Here is a 12,500-nt window from a genome sequence, read left to right as displayed (position 1 = left end):
ATTAATATACCTTCGTGCTTGCTGATCAGAAACCCTGTTTTGTGTATTGAATAGGCCTACCTGGTGTGTTCAGAATACAAACAGCCTATTTCTGTTAATTTACCAAAATGAATTTACACAGCCTCGACGTTGATATTAAACAGACCATAAAGGTTACCTTTTTCTTAAATGTCAAGGCTCTTAAATATTGTATATACCGGGTATTGAATTCGGTTTCACGATAAATTCAACTGATAATTAAAATCTGTTTGATAATAGTTAATTGTGGAAATTGTGGTAATAACAGTAAAAAACTAATTAAAACCAGTTTGTGCTTTCATGTGTAAAGTCTGTTTCTAATACAAGAACATTTTTTACATCATCTATGTATAGAAACAACGGCACATGTGGTCTCCTTGAGTTAACAACAAGCACTGTACACCTGAAGAATACAGTTAGCACGGTAGACCTGAAGAATAATGGTTAGTGTTTAAATGGCAACACAGGCTTGGTGTTATTTTGCGGTATGGGTTCATACGTGGTACACCGTGTACTGTGCCTGCCTGGGCATGCGCAAATGATTTCAGCTCAGAAAACAAGGAAACGCCCGTCTGAACGGGGTTCGATGTACTGAGTTTGATTTCAGCTCAGAAAACAAGGAAACGCCCATCTGAACGGGGTACGATGTACTGAGTTTGATTTCAGCTCAGAAAACAAGGAAACGCCCGTCTGAACGGGGTACGATGTACTGAGTTTGATTTCAGCTCAGAAAACAAGGAAACGCCCGTCTGAACGGGGTACGATGTACTGAGTTTGATTTCAGCTCAGAAAACAAGGAAACGCCCATCTGAACGGGGTACGATGTGCTGAGTTTGATTTCAGCTCAGAAAACAAGGAAACGCCCGTCTGAACGGGGTACGATGTACTGAGTTTGGCCCTTAAAGTTCTTTTTAATATATATTTTTTCATAATTCAGCAAATGTATGTGATTTTAACTGATGAGCAACAAATTGGATTTTCTAAAATTTTAAACCTACACGATTTTGTGGGTGAACCAGTGGCGGCTGTGGCCAAAATTTCTGGGTGTTCACACCTCAGATGCAGATGAGGGGGTGGGGTCTGGTGGGGGTCCAACCTGAGTGGTAGAAGCACTGTCCAGTGGATCTGTTTCTTGTTGGAAGCGATACAAAGTGTTTGCTCTGCGGTGTCTTATTGTGGCACATTTTTTGATTACTTTATTATTAAAGTCAGGAATGTCAGCCATCATTTCTTTTTCAATTGATAACATGGCTAAAGCATTTCATCGTACGTTTTCATACATTAAAAAACATATATAAAAAGTGAGATGTTGAAATAAGACAAATATATTAAACACAACAAATGTAAATTTAAATGTTTATTTATTTAAATTGAAGTTGTCCCTGAATCTAAATCAATCCCAAGTTCAAAGACCAAGAACAGGAAAAATAAGACCTGGAAATGGAAATGGAAGTCACAATTAAAGAAAAAGAAAAACAAACAAACAAACAAACAAAAACTGTAATTAACAATTAAGTAGATTTGTGTTTTATTTTCAGGAACCAGCAGATCATTTATATAGCCCTAATAAAACACTGATCAGCTGAAAACAAAAATAGTTATTTAGAAACACCTTGAAAACAAAAAAGCCTGACATGGCTATCAACAAGATTAAATATATAAATAATATTAAAATAATACCAATATACTGTATGGTATATTTAATAACTGATTACCCCAAACAAGCAGTAGTGGTCGGTAAATTAACAAAAGCAATAAAAAATTGCTGAATACAGCAAGATGTATTACACTATGTAACACAATTTTTGTTCCTGGGTAGTAAGTGTTATTTCCTAATTGCTTATGCCTCAAAAGTATAGAAAATGGCTATTATTCCCCACAAACTTTGCTTTTGTGACCAGGACAGTGATATTTTGAAATTTACCTATTTCCAATGAGAAAACGGGAGAATTTGTGTCTTTTCGTTCACATAAAGTCAGAAAAAAACAACATATGAATCCAAATTAACATGTATTTATACTAAAGTAATACAAAAATGTCTAAAAAAGATTTAGAAGTGAGTAGTTTTTCGAGATTTACGATTATACTGTAAATCACCCAGAAGGGAAACTGCACTGTTTATTATAATATATTGTACTTTTATGATGATCGATTTTATCATTATATTTACCTATTGTATTGTATTTTATTTATTTATGTACTTATAGAATTTGACTGATTAATTGCTATTCATTGTTTTTTGTGATGTTGATTTGTGCTGTTTTGTACAGCGCCTTGAGACACCTAGGTGTGGAAGGCGCTATAATAAATTCAGTTCAAGTTAGTATTAGTAGCGTAGTTCTCTGCAATTCTCCAAGTGGAGTCCACAAACGTAGCCAAGCATGGTCATCCTATTTCAAAGCAGCAGTAAAACAGCGAATCACCTGGATGAGCAGTGGTTAAAATGTGGAAGACTACTGCAGTAGGTACATTCAGTGGGTCTGCTGAATGGCCCTATATATTGGCCACTGCTGACACAGTTGCATTAAGTGCGATAGGGCAGGCCAGTCATTTAGGAAAGTTATTGAAAATACAAACTACAGAATATTCCTAGCTCCTGTATTTAATGTCTCTATTTAAAGTATGAAAGGCAAAGCTAACTAGGATTAAATAGGCCAGTCCGGTGAGTTGCATCCAAAGCAGAGACCATTCTTCTGAGACCCTGAGCAATGCTCCTTCTTCTGAGCTCCATCAATATGTTTCACTGCAGGTTTCCTTACCCTAGAGTTTAACTTTAAAAGGCAGCCTTTCCAGTGGAGACCATTGCATTTCTTGGTTTGCAACCCGGAAGCCGTAGGTATCAGTGGTGAAAAATGAACTAGGGATGTAGTGTTCCATTACACATGGTGCACTCTCACTCCTTCATCTTGCACACATGGAAATGCATTTAACCTTCATGTGATGAAACATTTATATGCATGGTTGTACGGACCTGTCCCAAGGCATAGGTATTAACTGGAGCATGATGTGAGTTTTAGCATTAAGTACTTATTATTACATACTTGGATCTATTGCTTAAGTTGCATTAATCAATACATCTTTGAGCATTGTTTGTCAGCTCTTTTCCTTCGTGTATATGAAAACAAACCGCCCACAGTGAGTATACTGCATTATTGATTCAACTGTACTGCCTCGGGGATCAATGCAATGGTGCACTGATTATTTGCTATGAAATAACTTTGAGGTTGTGCACTCGTTATTGTAACAGTCCACTCGCCCCTCTCCATCCGTCTTCTGATGGACTCCTACCACACTGTGTATGTTGATTATTTACCAAATTAGTCCACTAGATGGCAGTAAACGCCTGCTGAAAATCCGGAAAAGACGAAAGGTTACACAGTTGGCATTTTTCTTTCTCAGTTGTGTTCTAATCCAGAGTGTTTACGTATATATATATATATATATATATATATATATATATATATATATATATATATATATATATATATATATATATATATATTATATATATATATATATATATATATATATATATATATATATATATATATATATATATATATATATATATATATATATATATATATATATATAGGCAGACTGTAGCAACGATAAACCATACCTATCTAATTCACGAAGGTCGTCTTTATTACAAAATGCAATCACATGTATTGCTTCTGATATTTGCAATCACAGTCTAAGCCGTTCTTGAATGGCAAAATCGAGGCAAATACTGTATGTGGTATAAAAAAAAAAAGAGCAAAAACTGCATTGTGTTATTAAGCAGTTCTGACTTTCAGAAAGCAAAAACAAAATAAGCTAGTGTTTAAACATTTTGCATTTGCGATATAGAGTTAAGTTAATGCAGATTCATATTTATTTATGGCTTTAGTATGCTTTTTTCCTGTATTTTTTTTTCTGAACCAGGCACATATGTTATTATTATTATATAAATAATAAACAGCTACAGCGAAAAAATATACAATGAGTTAATTCTAAACATAGTTCATTCTAAACATGTACTAATATGACATATTACAGATTAGTTATTAACATTCAGAGAGAAACACATATACCCCAAATATAATTAAGGAAAACAAATCGCATAATAATGCGTAAAATGTTTTAAAAAGCAAATGAATAAATCTTACCTTTGTTTATATAAAATATGATTTTTGTTTATAAGCCTAAGTTATCGTGTATACAATCTACAGTTATACGTTGTATTACTCTTAAATAACTTAATAAATGCGGTAATCTACATAATGTTAAAACCGTATACTTTATTTGCATAAAATAATTAAGTCATATATATATATATATATATATATATATATATATATATATATATATATATAATTTTTATTTTTATTTTTTAAGTGACAATTATTTTATGGAAATCAAATATAAGGTTTTAACATTCAAATTGCCGATTTCTTTAAAGTTTCACACAGAGAAACGAGTTGTAAGTGATGTGACGTTGTGATTGCCTGTACGCTCGCGATCTGTCAAGATGCTTTTGCTCGGCAGGTTTGGGGTGTGTGGTCAGCTCCACCCCATTCCTCTATGATTGCAAAGGAACTATCTTCAATGTAAACAATGAAGCGGCGTTTACTGAACAGGCAGGAGACAATCGGCGATTCATCTGGGGAAGATGTGTCACCAAAACGCCAAAGAAAAACTAACATGACATCTGTTTTAATGGGCTTTTGCTAATAATGTCGTCTCAAATGGCGTCTTTGTTGGGACGTCAAAGATTATTTACAGAATGAGTCAATTTCTAAGTGCTGACTGTCGGGCTGAGCCCCGGTAGGCGGTGGTGAGGACCATTGCGGGCTCCGGGGGCGACCTCTCCCGCCCAGCAGGACGCCGGCAGGAGGAGCGCTAATTGAGGAGGCTGGGCAGGACCACAGCGTTGCAGGGTTCAGTGCAGGTGGGATGACAGGGTCACGGGGAACGAGCGGTCGACAGGAAAGGGCTTCCGAGAAGCAATGTCACAGCTCGCCCTTGGATGTGCGGTGTTTTGTTTCTCCAGATGATAAGTTTCGCAGTCTCCCTTTGTGCCGAGGCGCTCATGTATATTAATGCTCAAGCATTCAGCTGCATTGCATAGACTTGCAGGTTGTCAGTTTTTTTTTCTTCTGTTGAACCCTTTGACTGCTTGACTGCTTGCCGAGTTGTGATGTAGCTTGTAGTGTCCTGTCAGATACAGCCCGCTCCAGCTTTGTTAACAGCTCCCTTTCTCTCTTAACCCAGGAAGGCATTGTAAACGAGTTCTCAAAGGATTGCAATAAAGGAATGGACTGACTGACTGACTGGCTGGCACTTGTGAAGGATACTGCCCATTTGAATGGTCGTTTCAAAGAAAACAACAAAATAAAAGGTTTTATTTGTAATTTTCAAAAGTTTATAATACATTTCCCAAACATAACAATCTGCAATACGGTTGAATTAAACCGCTTACATAACCAAAGGCACACTCGCATACAGATATTTAAATTCTTGGGCACGATAAACGTATATAATATATATATATATATATATATATATATATATATATATATATATATATATATATATATATATATATATATAATTATGTGATATGCTACTATGTCAACCGCTTATGTTACTCTAAACTTATTTCAAGAAAATAACCCTAAAACTTATTTTGTGATTCTTCCTATTTTTATATACATTGTGTTTCATATATAATTAATATTATAATATTACAATAAAAATATAAGAGATACACGCACACGCACGCACGCACGCACGCACGCACGCACGCACGCACACACCATGGTATTTAATTAGGTTTCAAATAAAGTGCGTTGGTGCACACTGCTTTGCATAGTGACAGGTATAATACCCAAAACACACAGGAACAGGGCTTAACATGCGGGAAGAAAAACAATGTAAACGTGCTTTAGTTGAACGTTTTTGATTGTTTATTTGGTTTGTTGTTTATCAATGGTACAATACAAATTATACAATGGTCTTATTATTTATTTCTTAGCCGACGCCCTTTATCCAGGGCGACTTCCAATTCTTACAAGATATCACATTATGTTTACATACAATTACCCATTTATATAGTTGGGTTTTTTACTGGAGTAATCTAGGTAAAGTACCTTGCTCAAGGGTACAGCAGCAGTGTCCCCCACCTGGGATTGAACCCCCTCCGGTCAAGAGTCCAGAGTCCTAACCACTACTCCACACTGATGCTACATATCTCCGGATTGCACAGTGCCAAACCGAAAGTTAAGACTTAAACACAATCTTCTACAAGTGATAGTAACAACATCTCGGTGTTTGCGAAAGACCTACATACAAAAACAAAACAAAACAAAACACACACACACCACACACACACACACACACACACACACACACACACACACACACACACACACACCAAAATAAACAGGGATGCATGTTTATGCTATGCAATGCAGACACAACGTACTGGGGGTAAACACGAATACATTTGTTTTATAGTTTATATGTGGCCGTTCATACAAACGTATTGAAAGCCAAACTTTCATTTAGTTTTCATAACAGCGAACACTTTTTTTGTGTGTGATATTTTTGCCACACCAAGACGTGTGTTGTATATAATAAAAGCGATACCAGGACATAGGACAACGTGTTCAGAAGCTATAAAGATGACAGCACGGAATAGCTATCTCAGTGACAGGCGACACAGCGATGATCGATTCCTGATGATGTACAGGTTACTGCTAGGGGAATTTTTATTTTAAGATATATAGCTATATATAAAACACAAGTACCATTTATTTATTTATTTATTTATTTATTTATTTAATTACTATTATTTGATCTCCGCCCCCAGTACAAATAATATAACGAATTTATATTAATTATTTTAATTGTAAACGATACAATCAGATTATTTTACTGTGCGTGCGTGCGTGTGTGTGTGTGTGTGTATTTGATGCCCAATTAAAACTTTGCGAACGAGGAAATACTATTTGAATTTTAGTGTTGTGATCGTTTTCTTTTTCATTATGATAAACTGTAAATGCAGTTATTAATAATTAATCCCCATTATAATATACATAGAAGAACAATATAGTTACATTTAGCTTATCCAGGGGCGACTTTGGACACGAGCAATTAGCTTTGTTTTAATATTCATTGTTAAACTTTTTTTTTTTAAATTATTTTGTTGATACACTATATTGTGGTGTATACCATTTATTAACATCATATGTAGTAATTTCACTTTTTAAAAAACACCATTGACTTTTACAGCCCATGATACAGTTGAGGTTATTATATAATATGTTTAGGTTTCATATTTCATAATGTTTGCCATTACGCCAATGTGAATTCAGCTATGGTTTTTGTTTTCATTTGTCCCGTGTAAAGTGTACACCGGCGCGGCTGCTTCATTTAAATTGACCTCCCTTTATGGAGAATGATCATGCTTGTTTAAGGAAATACGAATATGAACGTTTTCTTTTTAAATGAGGATGTTTGCAAAGCAATGCGCTAATCTAAGCAATCAGAGGAGGAGAGTGCGCTCGCTTAATTAATAACGTGCACCATCGTTAAGGTGCACTGCTGAGAATGTCCATTAAATAATGATCTTACATTAGTTATGATGGTAAACAGAGATGTGACTGCAGCACAGTGTACCGAGCGGCTTAGCCCGGAGATGTTGCAGTGTGTTCAAACTCCGTTCATTAGACGCGCATAACAAACCCGGATCCTGCACCGAGCTCTCGCCATAAATAAAGCTAATTAATTACAAGTGTTTATCGTTGCATTGTGAAATATTTAATTAGTCTCTCAAATGGAAATGAAGCAACTTTTACGTGACTGTACTTACCACTGTACATGTTGAAATATGTATTGTAAACACTTGTGTTTAATGCAGATTGATGTACATTTTATAATAAATAAATAATGCATACATATACAAACAGACCTTTTTCTAAGTATATTATAATAGTTTATTTTTTGTATATGTATTAGTAGGCCTATCAGTATTATTTGTTATGAAATAATTGCTTATATGAACATCTAAACGCTTTCCAAACTAATGATCCAAAGTTGTATTTACCACAAAAAACTAAGAGTCTCTTGCGGATCTCTCCTCATCCAGAAACTCCGCGGCTGCAGGTGAACAGCCTTCTCCTTCCTCCCGGCTGAGTGAATGCAAACCCTAAATAACCGGGACTTGACACCGGTATTCAAGCATAGCAGTTCAAGTGCCTTTTTAAATACGTGTTGCTGCTGCTGCTGCTGCTGTTGTTGTAGGTATGCGTGTTGTGCTTATTTAGGGGTAAAGGGTATGAATCTGCATTAAACCGTGTTGGGTTGTGACGCCGAACGGTTTGATCCCATCTGCCTATGATTCGGTAATAAAGTTCAAACGGGCGGCTTATACACTGCTGATCCGGTATCACAGCCTCTCGTGACCCTTCAATTAGTATTTAATAGAATTACAGTTTCAAATCCAGATAGTCTTTAAGAATATTTTATCACAGGCCCAGAATCAGCCGGGCGTCTGGCAGACAAACCGGCGACTTCCGTGGCGTTGGTCGCAGAACCATAACAACTTCAAAGAATGTAGGTTTTGTCATAAAACAGAGCCTAAACTTTACCACATTCTGGGACTAAAGTTCAAAGTCAAAGTCGAAACGTACACGGTGGAAGTTAAAATTACTAAATTGTTTGTGGCCTTGCCAGATTAGGGACACCGCTAGCCTACCGAAAGGTGCAGTGCATGTTGTAATTCAAATGTTGTATCTATTACATATGTTTTTATAAGTCTTTTTTTTTTTTTACATAACTCTTCATACTAAAAGGTAGCCTTCATAAGCAGATTTCTTTATAGACTATTAACTCTTAAAAAAAACACAAAACAGTGGCCTTTACCAAAACAATATTGGAAGTATAGAAATAACATGAAGGTACCGCTTAGATTAGAAAGAAAAACATGATTGTATTTAACGAACCGGTATGTAAATATCGCGGTTACTTAACGGCATCTACAACTTACAACTAACTACTACCACCACTATTAATAAAAATAATAATAATCATAATAATAACAATAATAATAATAATAATAATAATAATAATAATAATAATACAGGTTGTCTGCTAAAGGCGCGAGTGTATTAAAACTTCGATTCCTTTGTTCAAAGGCGTATTCATATGGGTCGATTACTGTTCCATATTTGTTACCAATCAAACTCACCGATAAGCACCTCCACGGTCTTGTAATTAAAAATTCACTGGATTAAACAGAGCTGCGCTCAAACAATATCATAATGCTAAAGACACTCATACAATTAACTAAAGACATCTATAATTGTTACAAGGATCAATGGCAACAGCTTACCTCTTTTTAGAGTTGAATTATTAAAATAGATGCATTTAGGTATTTGTGCACATGGATATCCGGACTGACCTGTAGTGGGATTGCAGACAGTGCTCGGCTGTAGTTTCTCTTCTCTGAATCCAGGTCAATGCCGCGCGGGGCTCAATGGTTAAACTGCATGAATAAACACGAATACAAAGTTGTGCTCAGTTAACCGATGAAATCAGAGCAAAAGCAGGGCAGCGCGGCCCTTTCTCATTGCAGGCCGCGGCGAGGCTTCTGCTGCATCCTCAAGGCTGTGTGAATTGGACAAGAAGCCCATTCTTCTATTTATGACATATACAAGTAACTGGGAGACATAGTTTAGAAGAAGAAAAAGAAAGAGAAGACGAAGCCTTGACATGATCTTGACAAATACACTTTTTGGACACATTTTACTTTTTTTTTTAAATTTACTTGCTGTGTTTTTTTTTGTTCTTTTCTGCGGTAGTTTTAAACTGCCGAAGATATGGTGGTGCGTTATTATGAAAATGTAAATCCAACATCCGAAGTTGGGACGTATAAGGACTAACTAGTACTTGTTTGTTGTTTATTTCTATGTCAAGAGTAGAAAATAAAAACAACAATAGAACATGTATGTATGTGTATTTAATATGCAGTTGATGTTTGTTATTACAAACCTGATACAAAATGTGTTTTTTTGGGGGATTAGAAGCTGACGAGTCTATGCATCAGTGAACAAGCAAAAACTAGAAGAAAGAAGAAAGAAAGGAAAGAAAGAAAGAAAGAAACATCGCCACCCCGTGACAGTGCACTGAATTCATTCTCTGCCATCTGTTTGCTTTAATCTCTCGGCCATAGCCCCTGTATTGATAAAATGCCATTCTGCTTCCGATTAATGTAATCGTAGTCAGAGTCCAGCCTGTCAGGGATAATAAACTAATAGACAGGCTGAAGGGGGTCGGTCGATAATGATCGTCCATAGCGGAGAGGTAAGCGCCCCGGTTTTGGTGTTTGTGATAGGCCCTATCTATCCGGGGCAGAGGGATTGAGCGAGTGACAAAGGTTTAAATGCAGATTTTCAGATTAAGTCCTCAATCAACCATTTATGTGTTTTAGTGCAAATCTCAGTACGATACAGTGGGTTTGTTTTTGTGTCTGTGTGTGTGTGTGTGTGTGTTGTTTTTTTTCCATTAACACTGGCATTATCTTCACGCTTGTTCAGCAAATTGTCGATTTCTCGGATTAAGTGCTTGCAGAATCATTATATGGCTATGAGGGTTAAATAGCTGGTAATGAGAACGAATGCTCGTCTTAATGAAATGAATAAATGGACTGACTGTCGGTTGTGTTTTCAATCACCACAAAACAAAGTTTTGTATTTGCGTTGCGCATGCGCGGGGCTACCTATTGGGAAGCTTTGCAACAGAAAAATGCGTGCGCGCGTGGGGGGGTGGGGTGGACGGACATCCCCACTTTGTAAAACACCTTTTTACGAACTAAATATGCCTTCAAACAAACAAACAAACAAACAACAAACAAAAGTGCCAAAATATTTAGTTTGTTGTCAACTTTCACCCTGTGTGGAGTTTTTTCAAACTGGAGTTAGAAATAGTAAATAAAAATATAGTGAGAGTCAATGAGAAGACCCCACAAATATAGGAATGCAAACGTTGTGTGTGTCCAATCAATCTGTATTATAAAAAGACAGACAGGTTGCAAATGGTTCTTTGGCTATAGTAATAACTAGCCGTGCTAAAGAGGTGTATTAATGTTTGTGTACTTTTGGTGGAGAGAGAGAAAGAGAGAGAGAGAGAGAGAGGAGAGAGAGAGAGAGGAGAGAGAGGAGAGAGAGAGAGATGGGTGTTTTCTGATCAATAATAATAATAATAATAATAATAATAATAATAATATAATAATATAATAATAATAATAATAATAATAAAAGCAGAGTGAATTCATATTCTATCGAAAGTATAAAGAACTCTGTCCAAATAAATAACTAAATAAATAAATACATGAATAAATAAATGCATAAAGTACATAATGTTTACGCATTTGAAGTATGTGTGTGTTGCCTCATATGTTAATATATTATATAATGGTGCATATACTATCTAAGTTACTAATAGTCCAATTATACTGATATGCTAGTCGGCCTACACTGTATAAACATGTTAAATAGGCCTACATTTTCTAATGGTGTGTTGATACAAGCAGAAACACAGAAACACGTGTGTTAAAAACAGATTCAGATATGTGGAGTACGGTTGTGTTCAAATCTTACAGTGTAATCGGGATTAAAAACGAAATGACTGAGTTCAGTAATTAGTGTAAGATTCATAACACTTTGACGAAGACTCCTGTATATGTACAGCATTATGTGATAATACACAATACAATCAACCGGTGTTAAAGATGAACACCAGGACACTTGCGTTGACCTGTGCGTGTTTCACATGAGGCCCATGTGCAAAAACACACATTGTGTTCTGTATAGGGTGACCCACAAAGGGCCGTGCTGACTTCATCTATGGTCAGCTAGGAATAATATTGCCCCCCCCCACCCCCCCCCCCCCCCCCCCCCCATCAAACACCAGACCTGCGTTTGATGTTGTTTTCAGCGTGCTTTAGAAATAGTGTTATTAGTATACATATAGTGTGTATATATATATATATATATATATATATATATATATATTATATACACACACACTATATATATATATATATATATATATATATATATATATATATATATATATATATATATATACATACACACACAATATATATATATATATATATATATATATATATATATATATATATATATATATATATTAGTGCTCACAGTGTTGATTAACGTGTGGACAGTGGGGTGCGTGTAAATGACGTCACTGATAATAAAACCGAACAGCTTTTGATATGGGTTGTGCTGCGGTGTTGTTATTTTTCGTAAGTCACCCAGATTTGCTGCATTGCCAAGCATTTATGTATTAAAACAATATGTTCCAATAAGTTGCGTTGTAACTTAAGTTGCTATGTTGTACATATACATATACATTTTTCTGATTAATAATAATAATAATAATAATAATAATAATAATAATAATAATAATAA

Source organism: Acipenser ruthenus, chromosome 6, assembly GCF_902713425.1.
Source record: "Acipenser ruthenus chromosome 6, fAciRut3.2 maternal haplotype, whole genome shotgun sequence".
NCBI classification, from domain to species: domain Eukaryota; kingdom Metazoa; phylum Chordata; class Actinopteri; order Acipenseriformes; family Acipenseridae; genus Acipenser; species Acipenser ruthenus.
This window is presented reverse-complemented; position numbering follows the sequence as displayed.